Raw genomic sequence first — 13,453 nt, 5'->3', positions numbered from 1 at the left:
TGATAAATTATTTTAAAATGTATATACATGGGTCTTGATATAGGTTTTTACAAAATAATTTTTTTGAGGACTAAAATCTCCTGTATAAAGAATGTACAATCTATTTTACATTTTATTTAAAAGATATTACTTAAAATTATTAAATATATTTATATACGTTAACTTAAACATAATTTATATAGTTAGTTAGCAATTTAATCAATTGACAACTTATAAAATCTATTGTACATATTAATTATTCATTTAAAATTCAAATATATTTATTTTAATTTAAACATTTGCGTTTATATATATATTTGATTTATGATAAATTATTTTAAAATGTATATACATGGGTCTTGATATAGGTTTTTACAAAATAATTTTTTTTGCGGACTAAGATCTCCTGTATAAAGAATGTACAATCTATTTTACATTTTATTTAAAAGATATTACTTAAAATTATTAAATATATTTATATTCGTTAACTTTAACATAATTTATATAGTTAATTAGCAATTTAATCAATTGACAACTTATAAAATCTATTGTACATATTAATTATATATTTAAAAAAATTAATTTGCATGTGTATTAATATTTTCAAATATACTTATTTTAATTTAAACATTTGCGTTTATATATATATTTTATTTATGATAAATTATTTTTAAATGTATATACATGGGTCTTGATATAGGTTTTTACAAAATAATTTTTTTGAGGACTAAAATCTCCTGTATAAGGAATGTACAATCTATTTTACAGTTTATTTAAAAGATATTACTTAAAATTATTAAATATATTGTATATACGTTAACTTTAACATAATTTATATAGTTAATTAGCAATTTCATCAATTGACACCTTATAAAATCTATTGTACATATTAATTATATATTTAAAAAAATTAATTTGCATGTGTATTAATATTTTCGAATACATTTTTTTTAATTTAAACATTTGCGTTTATATATATATTTTATTTATGATAAATTATTTTAAAATGTATATACATGGGTCTTGATATAGGTTTTTACAAAATAATTTTTTTGAGGACTAAAATCTCCTGTATAAGGAATGTACAATGTATTTTACATTTTATTTAAAAGATATTACTTAAAATTATTAAATATATTTATATACGTTAACTTTAACATAATTTATATAGTTAATTAGCAATTTAATCAATTGACACCTTATAAAATCTATTGTACATATTAATTATTCATTTAAAAAAATTAATTTGCATGTGTATTAGTATTTCCAATCATATTAATTTTAATTTAAACATTTGCGTTTGTATATATATTTGATTTATGATAAATTATTTTAATATGTATATACATGGGTCTTGATATAGGTTTTTACAAAATAATTTTTTTTGAGGACTAAAATCTCCTGTATAAGGAATGTACAATCTATTTTACATTTTATTTAAAAGATATTACTTAAAATTATTAAGATATTACTTAAAATTATTAAATATATTGTATATACGTTAACTTTAACATAATATATATAGTTAATTAGCAATTTAATCAATTGACACCTTATAAAATCTATTGTACATATTAATTATTCATTTAAAAAAATTAATTTGCATGTGTATTAGTATTTTCAATCATATTAATTTTAATTTAAACATTTGCGTTTGTATATATATTTGATTTATGATAAATTATTTTAATATGTATATACATGGGTCTTGATATAGGTTTTTACAAAATAATTTTTTTTGAGGACTAAAATCTCCTGTATAAGGAATGTACAATCTATTTTACATTTTATTTAAAAGATATTACTTAAAATTATTAAATATATTTATATACGTTAACTTTAACATAATTTATATAGTTAATTAGCAATTTAATCAATTGACAACTTATAAAATCTATTGTACATATTAATTATTCATTTAAAAAAATTAATTTGCTTGTGTATTAATATTTTCAAATATACTTATTTTAATTTAAACATTTGCGTTTATATATATATTTGATTTATGATAAATTATTTTAATATGTATATACATGGGTCTTGATATAGATTTTTACAAAATAATTTTTTTTGAGGACTAAAATCTCCTGTATAAAGAATGTACAATCTATTTTACATTTTATTTAAATAACATATAACAATGTATAAAAATTATTATTATTACAAATAATATATCAAAATTTTATATTTAATTTGTATGTAATATGTAATATAATATATTAAATAAAATGTATAATACATTATATAACATATTATATAATCTTTTATATAAAGGATTACATAAAATATTATGTAAATAAACATTAAAATATTAAATAAAAATTTGTACAAGAATAACATAATATTAATATAAAATAAAGATGTCATATTAAAATATATAAAAAATTTATTTAAAATACCAAATAATATATATATTTGCCTTGATCAACTAATACATCGTTCATTTATTAGGTGACATTATGTTGACACGAGATCAAAGTTTCAATATTAATATATATATTTTACATATGTTGTTTAAATTAATACTTATATTAAAAATTTAATTACTTAATTTAGTTATTATGTAGAGATAAGAATGTCATAGCTTATGTGTTTTTTATAAACGTTTTTCAATATATGTACAGTAAAAGCTCTTCTAATGAATACCCCTCGTCTTAAGTAAACAATTCTACTAAAATCAAATTTTTTTTTCAATATTTCTGACTATTTAATTGTTTTTGGCCAGAAATTTCCTTAAAACGAACAAATATTTGTTGAAGATTAGTGCTCTTCCATGAAGGTTTTTACTATACAAAAGAATTTAATAATAATTAAAAAAAAGAAAAGAAATGTGAATGCTTTACGGAATTAACTAATGTAATTACTTAATTTAATATAATTACATTTTACATAATATTTTATAATAATTATTATAATTGTAATTTTTATATAAATACTTAAAATATTTAATTTAAATTTTCAGTTATTTTGTAAAAATTTTTTCAATATCTTAATATATCATATTTACTTAACATTTAGAATTATACTGTAAAATAATATTTGAACAAATTATAAATGTCTATTTGATATATATGGACATCGATATAGGTTTTCACAAAATATTTTTTTTATGTGGACTAAAATCTCCTGTGTATGGTCGTAACTTTTTATTTTACATTTAATTATAAGGATAGTACTTAAAATAAATAAATATATTTTATATACGTTAATGAATGCATAATTAATGTAGATAATTAACAATTTAATCAATGTACAACTTATAAAATCTATTGTACATATTAATTGTTCATTTAAAAAAATTAATTTAATCAAAATTATTAATTAAAAATTAATTAATTACATGTGTATTAGTATTTTAAAATATATTTATTTTAATTTAAGCGTTTGCTTTTTAAAATCCTTAATTGTGCATTATGTTTGATTCATCTTTACATTAATATATATAAGTTATTATTCTATATGAGTTTTTGATTTATTTGTAGATATAAAATGTAAATTCAAAATTTAATTTATTATTAAATTTAAGAAATTTTTTTAGAAAATATTTTGTCGAATCAAAAACTTCACGTCTGATATAATAAATTATAACAATTATCGCCTGTTTATGTGTTTATAGTTGGTTTGCGTTTGCTTACCCTGATAATTAACCTTCCCAAGAGTAGTGCGGAGTTAGTTTTTATCATTTAAAGGTGAATACAAACTGCATTAAAACAGAGAGGGAAAATTATTTATTTGCCAGAGATAAATTAAATTCAGTTGTCACGAAAGGAATTATTAACTATTCCAAATCTATGTAAATGCAGCATTCAAGGGTTTTTCTAAAATTAGAGAACAAAATAATTATAAAATATATAATTTATGAATAATTGGAAATAACTAAAATAAAATGTATCAATAATTCAACTATTTCTGGATTGTCGTGCAGTAACAACTGAGCTCAGTAAATAGTCACGGGTTGAACACTAACTTGTTACTTCAAGTAGGTCGGACTACCCGTAATAGTTTTCAGTTTCATTATTTATTACGTCACCCATCTATTGTCATATCCCAGAGAAATATTAACTTGAGCCGTATTGATTTATGGTTGCGTTCTATTAAAGTAACAAGGTTTATCACTTGAACTCAAATTAATGCTAATAACACGGTACCCACTCCCTTACTTATTTCCACATTACAGGATCAAGTTTATAATGCTTTTCGTGTCTGCAACAGATTCTTTTACCCAAGCTTTCATCACAACACGTTGCCAAATAAAATCTTATCCTACAAAGAACAAATTCCTCGGGACTTCAAAAACTCATTAACAGAAATAAATCTTATTACATGATATTCTAGAATTAACAATTACAAACACATATTTCATATAAATTCTATAACCACACTTCGTCATATGGAAGGTACACAAAGCTGATACGCAATGCTGACATGTAATCCTGACTCTAATAAGCGTTCACGCAGCACAATGTTCTTGTTCAGCACAACCGAAACAACTTAGTTGTTTAGTCCATCACTAACCAAAACGAGTAGCTACTCCAGGTCGCAGAAGTGACCGTGTCTACCTCCTGTAACCGCTCGTTTATAACAACGACTAAGCGCAGCTATTCACTCCCGACAGCTGTTATATCGCCTATACCAACAACCAGTAACAACTCCGAGCTTTTCAGCTTGGGATACATAAAAATATTTTGTACTTATACCAATCATACTACTAATATCAAGTTTTACGGATCTATATAAACCATTAAAAAAAACTATTAATTTATTCCTTCATCATAAATAAAGAACACGTATTTTTAATATAAATACTGTTCTTTGCGGGAATACAGCTATAATAGAAGGAGAAGCCGGGCCTACGCCCTAGAACTGTTCGTATTTCTAGACACTCAAAGTGCGCCTGTTCCTTCCAAAAGAGACTTAAATAGCTTGGTTCTAACTATTTTTAAAAGCATTAAACCGACATTTAGTACAGTACACATGCTCTAAGAGCGACCAGAAATACGCCCAAGAGCCAATTGGTTTTCCAAACGATCAAGTGCAACGCGGCCATTAACCACTGCTTACAACAACAATAGCAACAAAGTGCAACAATTAGTTCTGTAACGAAATACACGAAGTTATCTTCCAGTGCACACATTCTTTATTTCAACTATAAATGAGACGGCTATATTGCAATATAGGCGCAGTCTTATTACCACTATATACCCAACAAAGCCCCTACTTAATTTTATAAATGTAGATGATATATTTTATGTAATTATTATTTATCATATACTATAATAATAAAGTCTGTTAATATTGATATTTATACAATTAATATTGATATATCTATAGATATGCTCACCTGAAGTAGCAAAACTCTTCAATTTCATCACAAGTTTGTTACTCTCTTTTTCAAAGTCCTTCACATTTACTTTATTTTTACTTTATACACACGATAATATCTTCTACATAGTAACAATACATACTCCCTTGTTTTAGCCAAGAATGTTACTGAATAAGTTACTAAAAGTCGAATGGTTCCAATAACTTATTGGAACATATACATATATCATATATGTTATAATATACTACAGTATGTTTTCTATACATATGCAGTAATCACTTTGTTTAAAAAACGCTCTTATAAACGGATATTTCTCTTAACTCCACACTGTTCTTATTTACACTATTAATTCTTCACACAACGGACGTTCTTTTGAACCCATAGTTTTCTTAAACACATAATTGCTAGTCTCATTGGTGTCAATTTAAGTGTTTTAACTGTACATATTCAGTAATTCTCTCTGACCAAAAGATTCCAATCAGATTTTCTTGTGTTTGTTGTTGAGGCACATAACATAAAATGAGTCACAGAAATGACTCATAGTTCACACTGAACTAAGTATTTTTAATCGTTCCAAAACAACTATTATCTACACACCTGCAAATATATAAAACAAAGTTATTACGAAGAGATTATACATACACAAATAATACTGGTACTTACACATATATATGCACTAATAAACCAATATTTACACAGGTTGGCACGCATTTCAAAATATTTTGGATCTTTTGGAGTGCCGAAACATCTATCTTGCACAACGCCAAAATATTACTTAGTGGTCGTGTTTCTGTTTATCATTGTTTCGGAACTAAAATAATTTCAGGATGAAAGTCTCTACCCTTTGTTAGTATAGAGTCTATATACTCAGACAACACTTCGCCAGCACTTAGATATACGATTTAATGGAACACTGACCTTGAACCAATGCTGTATTTGTCTGAGCAACGAATTTATAAACTCAGTACATTTGAGTCGAACATGCGTACAGTACAGTATCCCATATATTGGTTACTAATCAAATTAAAGTCGACTGATCTTGTACTTCTATTGTGTCAAAGTATTTGCCTGGTTCCGCCGGGCGAATAAGCTCCCTGCGTGTATTTGCTAATATTTCGAACGATGCGAAGTTATTGCTTTAGCTCGCACATTTACTTTGTTTATAAAAACAATTTCGCAATAAAAACGATAATTTTTAAGTAGAATTTTCCGATTTGAAAATATTTGACCAAAAACTTAAAGCCGGCACACGCACGCAAGTCTTGACATTTGATGCTATAGCGCCCGAATAATTTTAGGTATAACAAAGGTTCTTATACTGCTTTGCTTTCCTTGTATTGCTTTCCTTGTCTTGCTTTCCTTGCTTTGCTTCCAATACGAAAGAGAGGAGGCTATAACATTCGTTCCAACTATGAACTTTTGTGGTATATAACGGATACTTATTCCGACATGTTGCCAAGTTTCGCTTTTAATAATACAATTTCACTAAATATGGTACCTCCAATAATTTTGGTTGTACAACTACCAACGACTACGACTATATATAACATATTGTACACGAGAATAATAACGTCTCCGATTGATACATCTGGATTGCATCTAAATTTATATTTAATCTGTCATATTTTGTTGTCTAATCCCACACTTTTAAAGTAGGCTAACATTTTTGTAGAACTGTTAGTAGATATTTATATTTTGCATAACTACATATTTTGTATATCGAAGTAAGACACATTTTTTTATCAAGTCATATAAAACAGCTGTTAATTTCAGGGTGATCCTGCTATTTGGCCACAATATGTAGAGTGTTATAAATTAATCTTCAGTGTTATAAATGAATCTCAATTGTTATAAATTAATCTCGAATGTTATATATTAATCTCGTGTGTTATACATTTCGCTCGAGATTTATCAATCTGAAATGAAAATTGCATTTAAAGTAAATGTCGATTTAAAATGTTATGTCATTTCATTTACATACATATTTCATGCCAAGTTCATACAGATGGGATTCAATAATTCTAAGAGTAAACATAAAACTGAAATCGATAATATGAAAAGTATAGTATAAGTATAGTTCATTCAAATGTTTCCTTCCATAAGTCCTTTGAATTCATTAAAAGTCTAAGCATACGGAGTAAAAACTAAAACTATGTACAATAATCTATTTTTGTTGCACTATATCAGGGCTGTCCACACCAGATGCGCTCCCGGGCCAATACCATTCACTGTACCGCCAAAACAAATACTTACGTTCGTAGTTTTCGACAAAAATATAATCACGGTTATAATATTAAATTTAATTTGATTAATTTATCAATTTAAATTCATTCACTTGGTATACCTTAAAAATAAAATAATATGATTTTACCAACACACCAAATGAAAATTCGCGTAATTGTACTAGATTAACATAAAAATATGTTGCAGTCTGCACAAACATTAGTTGTGAGCCGCATGTGGCCCGATGGCCGTTCTTTGGACAGCCCTGCACTACATTATTATCTCTTATATGACTTTAACACTGGCCTCAAATGACTGTTTTGGGTCAAAAATCACAATCACAAATGGGAAGCGAGTGACTGTCTTCTACATACAAAATGTCATATACGCAAATGAGTTCCATTTGCTGATTTTGTACAATTGAGTTCCAAAGAGTTTTAAATGAGTTTAAATGAGTTTCAAACGAGTTCCAAATGCATATGTATATATTGAACATACCCTAAATAAAAGCTTTGCATGGCATTTTGACAGTTTGAGAAAGCGGTTTGCGATATATTTACAAAAAATAGGAAGACAAATATTTGATGGTTGTATTTCCTTGAAAACGATGCACCTCTTTTTGGAACTTTTACTTCCCAAAACGTACTTAATCGAAGCTTAAAATAAATTTTCAGTTTATATTAGAAGGTTTGAAGATATATTTTACTTTCATCCAACATCTTTTTGGCACAGGCCTAAAATCAAATCAATAGACACGTTGACAAGTCAGCTGTTTGGAATGAGAACAAATGACATACAACGAATGTGAACACTTTCAAATGACTCATTTGAAATGAGTCATTTGGGGCCATTGTAAATGCCATATTAGACTTATCGAACTTCCTTAATTTAAGTACAATAGTCGAAACATAACATTATTAATTTTATTCAATTTCTTGTAATAGAATATACAATTAAGTAAAAACCACTCTTACTATCATAATTTCACATAAAATTTTTCCTGTGCGTTATTAATTATTTCAGTTGATAGAAAAAAATATATAAACGCTTAAAACTTAATTAAGAATTATTTGTGTGACAGCGATTTCGTCCTTTGTATGTAGTATGCTTTGTCATTTCTTCATTAATGTATATCCTTATTTATTATTTACTCAAAAAAAATCTTAAGTTCCGTGCGCTATAATTTTTTTGAATTTTAAAAGGATTTTAATATTAAATTTCTAGCACTTGACCGAGCTAATTAACTACATAGTTACATAGTGCACTTGTGATTATTTGTTGTTAATTAACTCTATTATCTGTAAAAGGCTACTTAGCAACTTTAAGACGAAATCCTCTTCAACATTTATGCACAAAAATGTAGAATAATTCCAGATGTTACTCACGAAAAATGTAAAATGAAGTATTTTAAAATCACGTACAACTCAAGTTTTTTATATGTATTTTGAGGAGCTTTATTATATACTATGTATATTACTTATATACATATATATATATATATATATATATATATATATATATATATATATATATATTAATATATACTTATATCCATGTAAGAAGTATACATGTACAACTGCACATATTGATTTCTTAAGATGGTAACTGCATATTACTTGTTGTACAATGTGACATTAAAACTATTGCAGCAAATTCGGTCAGTCATATGAGACAATGAGTATGCGGTACGAATTTAGAATTATTTGTTTATTGAATAAAAAAACTTGAAAAAATCAAAAATCATTTTATGTTTAACAGTAACATATCGTGCAACAATGAAATATTATTTCATATTATTTTTTAAAAAAATTTATTATAATGTTGAAGCTATTTGAACCAGTGCACTTGAGCACTTTTACTCTCCTTTAACTGCAACGTATCTTCAAAACCCCTCATTACGCCTTGACTGGATTATTGTTTTTCACTTCATCAGACTAAGCAATAATTGACCTTAGATCTGCATACCTCCCCGAGGAGCTTGCAACCATTCTGAGATTCGATAACGCGTTATTGGCAAGTCTGTCAGTTTTCGTAAATAATTTCAGGGCTCTAGCTTTTGATCGGATCAATCTTGAGGTCCCTGAGTATGTCATTCGACCTAATGTGTCATGGTACGAAAAGTTTTCTCAGAGCCTGGATTTGTGCAATTTCTAGCTGGCGAATAGTAGTGTTTGAGGATTTTCTAAACGCTACTATATCAGCTTCCTGCTCTTAGCATTTATGCAAAGCCAATTTTAATATAAAGGAATTGGTATAGTATATATATATATATAACAATTTCTGATGTGATGAACTTTTTGACTGAATTGATTGATTTTTTTAATTTTCTTATTTACTTTTTAATTATTTTCAAATTTTTTAATTAAAAAACTTTTTTTATAATGCTATGCTTGTAATGTATATAGAGCAATTTAATTATGAGTTTGTGATATTAATTACTTAATTTTTTGGAAGAAATGTGTACTTTAATCTATAAACGGCGCCACCATCACATTTTTGGGAACAGTTTTAACGTGATAATCTTTCTTATAAGTTTTTGACAAGAAATATGACATTTCTTTTCGCGCTATTTTGCAAAAGTAAAGTTGAGAGAAAAAATCACTTAAAACAGATTTTATAGTAGGTCTGTTCCACGAGCTACTCGTAGTAAAACTCAAGTAAAACACAAGTAAAAATTACACGAAAATACACGAAAATTTGCTGCTGGAATGTATTTGTGTATACACAGTCTTACTCAAAGTTACTACGAGTAGCTCATGAAACAGACCTAGTGCAAACATCACACAATAAAAAACACGAGAATTGCAAAAGATCTAGATCAAGTTTCGGAAATTTTCGGAAACGTTTATAATGGTAATATTGGCGACTTTTCAAATAATTTAAATATGTAGATTCAAAGTAACCTAACCGACATTTTTTCGAACTTGCCGAAAAAAAAAACAAAAAAGTTTTTCTCAAACTATTTTCGGCAACAAAAATGAATTTGAGTTCGAATATTCAAAACCCGCCAGTATAAAAACTAAGTCTAATGTTGAGCCTTTTCGGTGTTAGCGCATCTGGGCACTTTGACTCTCTGATAGCTGGGGGGTTTCTGTAGAGTCCCACCCTTCACAATGACTAACTTGTGTATTCCTCGTAAGCTTCGTGATTATTCAATGCCTGATCTAAGATCTCCGTGCCGCGCCGTCCGGTAAGATTAATTTAGTATGCTTGTTCAGATACTACCATAAACCATAAAAGCAAAAGAAAGTACATAGTGTATAAAGTATTCAAATGCGTTTGTGAACAGTGGTAAATGCTGCTCTCAAGACGACTGTAGCGAACACAGGATGTAGCAACATTTGTTGCAGGAGCAAAGATTAGTTCAGCAGCAGCAAAAATAAGAACCATGTTGGTAGCAGGAGCGACAACAGCAAGAACAGAACGAGCAACAATATTCATGCATGTGGCAAAAGTCATCGTATTCGTACTGAATTGTAATGCGGCACTTCCATGTTCGGTATTAATATTACAGTTGTAGTCATTCCATTTTGGATATTAGCCCTCGTCTTTGCTGCTCTTTTTGTATTTATCGCGTTCGAACTGCTTTTGGTCCTAATGCAGCTGTTACAATTTCAGCTTTTCATGCTTCATGTGTCAATTTTGCGATTTATATATTCATATTATTTTTTTTTCAGTGTTCTGCCATGTCATATCTGATTTTTATTTAAAAAGTTTTTAAATTTAGGTTGAGCCACTTTAATGCTATAAGAAGAAAAAATAATGTATCTAGAGAATTAATCACATTTTATCACGTTTACACTATCGCAATTAACTAGACAAATGTTCAGCAATTAAAATCAAGCCTAATCCAATCAAATATATGCTAATAGAGGTTTAAAAATTTTTGGTGTAAATGTGGTATTGTTGTTTTTTTATTACGTTTAAGTGAAATTATCTATTTAATAGTGTTTTAACCTATACCTTAGGTATATTTGCAATCTAGTGGCAGTAATCCTTATTATCGATTTAAATTCTTAATAAAATACTTGTTAGATTTGTTTACACAATAGCTTTTATTGTCACAATAATTTTTTTACTAGAAAGTTCTGACGCATTAGATACAAAAATATTTTAGCGAAAATATGGTACAATTTTTTGAAACTGAAAGTATATCAGCTACTATAACTGAACTCAACGAATCTCTAAATCACTGATTTCATACTGCATTATAAGATATATGATCTGGTTATAACATAAATAATAAAATGTGTACTTCATCATTGTAGTCTAGAAACAGTGAGAGAATTTATAGAACTGTACAGCTGATAGTATTAAATTGATATTAAATCTGATTCAAAATTCTTAATAATCATTTTCTTTGGTCACAACAGTGTTATACTACGTTTCCACTGCTTACTTAGTAAGTTACTTAGTAACATTGAGCATTTTGTCGTTTACATTATCACAAGTTACTTAAGGATTGACAAAAAGCTTTTATGTGTCAAAAATTTCTTGGTTGTAGAGCTTTTCTTCGTTAACATTTCGAATTGTACACAGGTGACCTTAAATTATGTATGGTTAGAAAAAAACAATTTAACATGAATAACGCAGATTATTTACATAATTTATTTCATGATGTTTGTTATATTGTTCTTATATTGTTCTGTTGCATATAGAAAAGAACTTGCAATGATTTATAAAAAAACACAAATTATTTAATTTTCAGTAAGTTTTATTTCAACTAACAATGACACTAACTTATATATTAAAAATAAAATGCGCTAAAACTATATTGCTAATAAACAGAGATTTAAAAAATTATAAATAAAAAAAAAATATATTGACTAGTCGCTAGTCATTACGTCCGTTCCGGTCCTATCGTCCAGATCCTCTTTCCATTGATTAGTCTATAAACTCTCTCTCTAGCATCTTTTCATCAACCGTGTTTCCTTTATTTCAAGATGTTTCTTCCATTATAGTATAGCTAGTACAAATAACTGCTCATATTCTACATATTCAATTGTGGTGACTTTCCATCACATAGCAGTGTGATGGTTACACTGCATACGAATTTTGTCTTACGTGTTCGTACGAACAAATCAAATATATGTAAACATATGTGAGTGCTTACAGTTGCTGAGAATCATTCGCGCGACCTCTTGTCTTTCTCATGCGAATATTTGATGAAACAAAATATTTTGTTTGAAATTCATGCGTTCGTACAAAATCGAAGATGTAAATAGTTAAATTAAAAGGTGTGTCTTGTTTTTACGTAATTTTAAGTTTTAAAATAGAAATAAATTTGAAAACATATGCTATTTTTAGGAAATGAATTGTGATTTGCTAATTTCTATGTTTGAGGAACAGATAAGCTCTCCATTTTTATACCTTGAAGAATAAAAATCACGCACCCAAATTCATCTTTTGTTATTTGAAATTAATAAACAACTTTTTAACGATTTTCGCAATAAATATAGATATATAGTCATCTTCACTATCATTTTTTTTTTCAAAAGAAACAAAACAGAACAGTCAATTCGCAACCAGTGTAACCGCAACATGTAATATGTTTGCATGAGAAAACATACGTACGAACACGCAAGATAAAATTCGCATTCAATGCAACTGCAGTCTAACATGATCCTAATTTGATAATGTTGTGATTTCACAGAAACAATTATACATACAACTTTATAATTACTTAACCGAGTTACCGAGTACGTCTTAATACCCCTAAAGGTGCATCCACACCAAAGCAAACACTTGCGAACGAACAAACATTCGCAGGTAATGGTACCTGCCACAGTTCGTTCATTCGCAAGCGTTCACTTTGGTGTGAATGTATCTTAAAATAAACTATTAACTACAACCCGGTTAGGGACTTTAACGAGAAATTTTTTTGACAGCCTAAGAAATTTGACAAGGGAAGTATTCTATCATATTTTT

General features: G+C 27.3%; 1 long non-coding RNA gene across 1 annotated transcript; it reads right to left on the bottom strand.

The window, feature by feature from the left end:
- Window positions 1–3,532: 3,532 nt before the first annotated feature.
- On the bottom strand, window positions 3,533–6,571 carry LOC119663499. The gene is made up of 3 exons (XR_005251052.1): window positions 5,966–6,571; window positions 5,321–5,899; window positions 3,533–3,797 (listed from the first exon to the last, which is right to left on the bottom strand). It is a non-coding gene; the product is annotated as an uncharacterized LOC119663499 (long non-coding RNA).
- Between the last annotated feature and the right edge of the window lie 6,882 nt (window positions 6,572–13,453).

The sequence above is a fragment of the Teleopsis dalmanni genome, unplaced genomic scaffold (assembly GCF_002237135.1).
Source record: "Teleopsis dalmanni isolate 2A unplaced genomic scaffold, ASM223713v2 unscaffolded_contig_0481, whole genome shotgun sequence".
Taxonomy (NCBI): domain Eukaryota; kingdom Metazoa; phylum Arthropoda; class Insecta; order Diptera; family Diopsidae; genus Teleopsis; species Teleopsis dalmanni.
This window is presented reverse-complemented; position numbering and strand designations above follow the sequence as displayed.